Source organism: Gouania willdenowi, chromosome 3 (genome assembly GCF_900634775.1).
Source record: "Gouania willdenowi chromosome 3, fGouWil2.1, whole genome shotgun sequence".
NCBI classification, from domain to species: Eukaryota; Metazoa; Chordata; class Actinopteri; order Blenniiformes; family Gobiesocidae; genus Gouania; species Gouania willdenowi.
This window is the reverse complement of record NC_041046.1, coordinates 6,027,297-6,034,245: the sequence shown is the minus strand read 5'-3', so window position 1 is coordinate 6,034,245 and position 6,949 is coordinate 6,027,297. Positions and strand designations below refer to the sequence as shown.

At 42.3% G+C, this 6,949-nt stretch overlaps 1 protein-coding gene across 1 annotated transcript in view; it reads left to right on the top strand.

Annotated features, from left to right (window-relative positions):
- Window positions 1-143: 143 nt before the first annotated feature.
- Window positions 144-6,949, top strand: part of znf536 (zinc finger protein 536) — a 281,007-nt gene continuing 274,201 nt past the window's right edge. The window contains exon 1 of the mRNA XM_028441311.1: window positions 144-650. The gene's annotated coding sequence lies outside the window, so the exon portion shown is untranslated. The remainder of the gene's footprint in view (window positions 651-6,949) is intronic.

The window sequence follows — 6,949 nt, the reverse complement described above, 5'->3', positions numbered from 1 at the left end:
GCGCGGAACGGACGCTTTGCTCGGTCAGTTCCAGCGCAGCAGTGTGTGTGTGTGTGTGTGTGTGTGTGGATGGATGCTGGTGTACACACACACACACACACACACACACACACACACACACACACACACACACACACACACACACACACACACACACACGCACACACACGCAGAGGGTCGGCTTTCACATAAACAAGTGTTTATTGGCACTTGAGGCTGGGTAACAAACGGGGGGATTATTGCGCAGCGGCGACGGAGCGCAGCGCCGTCCTTCTTTAACGCTACAGCGCGTTTCACCTTCCACATCCACACAGGGGGAGTCAGAGCTGAAAGATGAAGGGAATAATACGCTGATGTCTGCGTGGTGACCGGAGGGGACCGACCGACCGACCGACAGAAACAAGTGATCAGACACGCGGTTTTTTTCATCAGAAACTACATGTGCGTGAGGAGGCTGAGCCGGACTCTCTTTAACAGGTCCCGAGCGCACTTTGTTTGTTTCTTTCTTTCTTTTCAACACCCCCCACCCTCCGCTACCCGACCGGTCAAATCATATGGACATGTCTCATTATTCAGCGAGCCCCATTTCTTCTTCCGAGGCAGCCGTTACGCACAGGACTTAAACCCGGCGGCTCCGCCACATTCTGAAGGTAAGAAGAAGTGTGAAGCTTGTTTGAATCCCGTCCTACAGCAGAACACGGGGTGAAACAGGGGACGGGAAGTCAGTTTTGCGCTGGGGCTACAGCTTGAGTGGGTGTCCCTCAGCGGGGGTCCCCCCCCGCACGGAATGATCCTTTAGGGGTGAAAAAGCAGCGGGGACTCCACATAGATACGTGTCCGTTATCAGTGTGTGTGTGTGTGTGTGTGTGTGTGTGTGTGTGTGTTTGGATCAGTGCGTAAATAACGCGTAAAAACGCGTTGGACACCCCGAGCATCAGCATCCATTCCCCCACATGTGTCCAGTCACACCTTTGTACGCGGGCAAAACTTTCTCGTGCCGGTGTCCCGCACTCGTGCTCGTGCACGGACAGCGATCAAAGAAGTTTCACTGCGCCGTTATTACCACGTGTCAAAACTTGTGAGATGGAAGAAGAGCCGCAGCCGGTGGTGGTGGTGGTGGTGGTGGTGAGACCTGCCATTTTGTGCAGTGATCGACCTCTTCTTCAATAAGCAAAGCAGCCCCTGCATTATGCTCCATTATGCTCCATTATGCACATGTCACCATCAGACCAACGCGTATTTACGCAGACTTTGGCGTTTTTGGAACCTGCTGTTGCCTTTGATGACAGGAGTTTATGGGGATTTTATTTGAGGTTGAGGGTGAAAAGAAGTGTTTAAAAGCTTAAAGAGAAAAAGGGAAGGAGCTCAGGCACTCACTCACGTTAACTTGTGTGTGTGTGTGTGTGTGTGTGTGAGCTGTCAGTGTTTCAAAAATCACATCAGATTGACTTTAGAAAGATGATTTATGGTCATAATTTACCAACTAATCTGGAATATGTTTTATTTTTAAAGATAAATATGCGTTTAATTTTCTGTATTAAAGCTTACACCACTGTAAAATTCTTTACTTTAAGTGGTTAACAACAAATAAAAAGCCACTAAAATAATTTGACTAAATGCTATCAGTGAAGTGTGTGTGTTGGATATGAAACAGCTTCATGTCATGTTGACCTCTGACCTCAGACACACTCAGTCTCTCCAAACCTTCCTCAAGTTGTTTTAAATCTAAAGAAAGTCGTCGGCGTTTCCTCTGATTTTTCGTTCCGAGGGAAAACTCTAGAATAAACGTTATGATGATGATGATGATGATGATGATGATGTGCTATATACAGTGGAGATGATGATACGGTCGTTGTGTGACGGTATGCACACACACATGACGGATATTGTGACTGAAATAGTGTCTGGGCGTGAACCCTTTTTCTTTTTGTTGGCTCCTTTCAATCCGTTAATGGGAGAGAAAATATCAAATGGTATAAAGCGTCGCACATCAGCAGCACACACACACACACACACACACACACACTTGCTCATTGCACAGATTCTCTTTTAAACACTATTATCCTTTAAGTTCACTTTATTTTTTTTTGCACAATTCATGTAATTTAGGAAAAGGCCTCCCTTACACTGGCCTGTTGGATAAATGGTAGATTTAACACTCAGGCCTCCCTGGTTTTGTGTTAACAATTCACAAAGCCTTCCTTTACATTTTTTCCCATTAACGAACCAATTTATTTTTTAAGATTGCACTCTACAAACTGATTAAATATTCAATTAATTCCAAGCACTTGTTGGCATTGAAATAACTATTATAAAATAAAATAAAAGTCATTTATCTTCATGCAAGTCAAACAGAGACGTACGTGTAGTTTTTTATGACGGAGAGACTGAGTTTTTATTCCAGCTGTCGGGATTTATCCTGCTGCAACTTTTTGACCCTGACACACACACGTAGCTCTGCACTCGTCTGTTGTCGTTAGTTGCTTTTTCCACCTGTGCCCGTGTCAGTGTTTTTTGGCCACAGGGCCGTGACTGGCTGGATGCACCACCCGAGCACGTCTCGGGAGGTGAAAAACCACAGAGGAAAGAGTGGAGAGGGAGGGAACGTGCTATCAGAGAAGTTGTCCTTACAGCGAGCTGTCAGTCAGTCAGTGTCAGTGTCTGTCAGTCAGTGTCTGTAGACCCACTCAACTGAAGCACATTTGCACATTGGCAAGTACACAATCAGTTATTTCCAAAAAAGAAAAGAAGAAACGCACAAATAAAATACACCTGTTGTGAAGTATCTCAAATGACACGATCTACAGAACATAGGCGTGTCAATCCATGTGTGTGTGTGTGTGTGTGTGTTTGGACTGAGCAATATGGACCAAAACTCATATCTCTATATTTTTTCTCAAATTGTCAATATACGTAATAAATCTCAATATTTTTAATTCAATAAAGTCTGAGCAGAAAAAAACATTCAGGGTTAAATTTGCTGATGCAAAATGCCACACAGGCTCATTTACTGACAAACAGCTGCACATGTGCCACTTTTGGCTTTTTTTTATTCATTTATTTTTTTACCTCCAAGGGACAGCACGTGTGAGTGAGTTCAGTAGTTTGTTTAGGGAAAGGTCTCTCAGTGATCATCTAACTGTACTTTTAATGTTCTGAGAAGTAGTGAAAGCAGTGACTCCTGAAACAAGTATTCTCATACAAAATTAGCTATAATAAAAAATAAATATTTTAATTTTCTATATCGCCAAAAACTGGATATATCTTGAATCAACCCTAGTGTGTGTGTGTGTGTGTGTGTGTGCAAATTTGATCAGTGACAGGTACACCATCCAAAAAAAAGAAAAGAGGAAACACACAAATAAATGACACCTGTCGCAAAGTATCTGCACGAATGTCACGATCTACAGAAAATAGGTGTGTCTAATCAGTCAGACTGTGTGTGTGTGTGTGTGTGTGTGTGTCAGAGGCAGAGAGTGCATGGCACGGTCAGACAGTAAAAACCCTCACTGACTGATCCCCTGCAATAGTAATTATGGGGCGACGGCTCCAGCTGTACAGGCTGCTGTGAGGAAGAGGAGGAGGAGGAAGAGGAGGAGGAGGAAGAGGAGGAGGAGGAGGAGGCCAGGGTTGCGTCTCCTCTCCTCTGGGATCAGGGCAGGCAATGGTGGGCGAGGAGCAAGCTCAGGCCAGCTCTGCATCATCATCATCATCATCCTCATCATCATCCTCATCAGCCAGCAGCCATTAATTGATATGTGCAGTCATTGTGAAGCACCAACAACCACCCATCACCCCCACATCCATACTCCACCTCCTTCCTTTTGTCACCAAAAAAAGCTGTGAATATTGTGATATTTCTGCGTTTTTCTGATCTGCCCCGTCTTCTTTTTTTAGTGCTTGGGTATAAATGCATTCCCAGCTTAATGTGTGTGTGTGTGTGTGTGTGTGTGTGTGTGCGCGTCCCATGAGGAGGAGGGTGTGGGAGGAGAGTGCAGGGCTGGCTGAGAGAGAGAACTGTAACACACACACGTTACACTGGGTGAAGCTTGTAACTGTGTGACCTTGATCTCAGAGTTCAGGCCCAGGAGAGGAAGACGTGTGTGAGCGTATGTGGAACGAGACGAGAACGGAATCAAAACCGTCGCCGTAGTACACACACACACACGTCTGACATGAGAGGGTTTGGATCGGATCTCTTTGAGTTTGTGAGACAAACCTTTACAGCGATTAATAAATGCAGAAATGTGTCTTTTTTATTTTTGTTTTTTTGACATTTTCAACAATAAACCGACTGCACAGACCTGTTTACGGGTAAAACTATGATGCTACACAAAAAGGTCGGCGAGTGAAGTGGAAACGTTTTATGAAGTGAATGTTAAATAATCAGAATTATATACACAAGAGTAACATGTCAAACTTAAGGCCTGGGGGCCAAATCCAGGCCCTTTAGATCAGTGAATCGCAAACTTTTTTAGTTCAATTCCCCCCTTTCTCTTATTTCTGAATCCATATATACCCCCGTTGTCCAACTACAACATTTTAACATAAACAAACAAAAAATATAGAGCATAATGAATGAACGGTAACACGCCTTTTAAAGAATGTCATTGTAAATAATGGAATTAAATGAAGTATTTAGTGCCCCTTGAATAGATTTATTTCTATAGTTTTTATGATTTCTGCTTATCTGACTCATGTATTTTCAGTTCATGTTCTTATAATCACGATCATTTCCATCATCTTTGTTATGTTTATCATTTTTTTTACTAAAAATAAACATTATAAAACCCTGTATTTTAAGCATGCACACGTAACACGTACCCCCATTTTGAGAAACACTGCTTTAGTGAATCTAACCTCAAATTATTCCGTAATATTTTCCTCAAAATTATTTAAAATGGTCACAGAAATGAGGAAATCCAGGTGTAGATCCTGCAGGGATGGATGTTGTCGGGTGCTTTACAGACTTTATATATCATTTATATGTGGAAGTGAAAACTAGAGCACAGTAATAATAATAATAATAATATTAATAATAAGATCTAGCAGCTGTGTATTTGACCCCTGAACCAAAACGAGTTTGACATATCAACACCACTGCTCCGAAAGCAGTGTGTGTGTGTGTGTGTGTGTGTGTGTATGAGTCTCTGACAGACATGGTGAGGACTGTCTGCCTGTCTGAAATTAAAGCTTCTTCTTCTATGGTCCAGTTGTCCTCAGTCGTCCTCACTGTTAGAAACACTGAAGGAATTCATCTTAAAACCAAATTAGAATATTTGTTTGTTTGCTTCCCCATTAACTTACTAATTTCAGCTTTAAATTGCTTTTTTTTATTTATTTACTCGATGGAGTTTCGTCAGTGTTTTTTTTTTTTTTGGAGGGGTGAAGGCGTCATCATTCCTCTCTCCTCCTTTTGAAGTGTCAAAATCGCACGCGCGGTGTGTTTTCAGCCGTGTCATTTCCACAGACAACAGCTTAACACAAACAGGCGAAGCACACATCAATCACAAGGTCCTGGAGCAGAGAATTGTTCCTGCTTAGCATTCAAGCGTGCGCCTCGAAAAGACAGTGGTAAATACCTCCAGAGTTCATGAGATGGAAGGACGTGCGTGCATGGGTGTTAGTGTTGTGTACCTGCTCTTTTCCAGTCTGTACTTCTGAAAATGTGAACCACTGTAAACTCGCAGACCTCTTCTAATGAGCAAAGTAGCACAAGATGGAAAGAGAGGAGGAGGAAGACCTGCACATGCACCTTTAATTATGATCAAGAGCTTTTCGTACCAAAGGACGGAGGCATTCCAGTTGTGTTGCACTCGTAAATCTGGTGCAGGATGCCGTACGTTGTGTCAGACGATTACTGTACACCATTATAGTGCACATTCAACTGCCTCTTCAGCGTCTGATTTGCATAATTGGATCTTTAATGAAAGTTGCCTGGTGAAACAAAAAACACTAAAAGAAAGATGAAAAATGGAGGTGAGGGAGGGGGTTTTCAGTTGGAAAAAAAGGAGGTTTTTTAGGAGATGTGCAGACAGAAGTGACCTACTGCGGCCTCGGGGCTCTCGCACATCAGCGGCACGGCTACAAATAGGATGAGAAGTGAGTGTGAAAGCTGTACATTCCCAGCCAGGTCTCACGGGTTAAGACTACAATAGTGGGATATTTGGCTGTAGCCCACGGGGGGGGGTTCAGCCGCTCTTCTGTCCACACTCGTTGCACCAACTTGTTACTCAGGGAAGATCGCTCTTTTTGTCGGGGACGCTGATTCCACGCTGGAATTCCTCTGCTGCAAATAATCAGCAGCTTCTGTTTTTTGAAGACTTTAAGTATATTTGCCCTACTGTGCATTTATTATGGTAGCAGCAGAACAATTTTTATTTATTATTATTATTATTATTATTTTTTTCCACTTGAAATGAGACGGTCAGAGAAAACATGTTAAAGCAGAGGTTTCTAACCTTTTTTGGATCATGACCCCATTTTTATATCACAAATTTCTGGCGACCCTAAAGACTTTCTTTATCTAGAATTACTTTTGGATCATATTCATTATACTGTGTAACAAATACAGAGTAGCTAAGATTAGCATACAAAGTGACCACATGCTGCAGCTCAGGTTTTTTTTTACTGTATTTTAATTTTTTCATTTTTCTCTTTACTCCACATTTTATTTAAAACTAGATTTATATTTTCAGAAAGTAAAAGTATAGAATACAGTTGTTGAAGATTTTAAAAATATCATTTTAATGAATTACTAAACATTTCAGGCGACCTCATTTAAATACCCTGCGACCCCACATGGGGTCACGACCCCAAGGTTGAAAAACCCTGTGTTAAGGTTTCCTTTATTCAGGCAACTTTTTTAAAATTAAATTTGCTTTGATCTCCTTACATGTTTCGACTGCCAACTGCCAGTCATCCTTAGAGGCATCTGCTGATGGCTTTC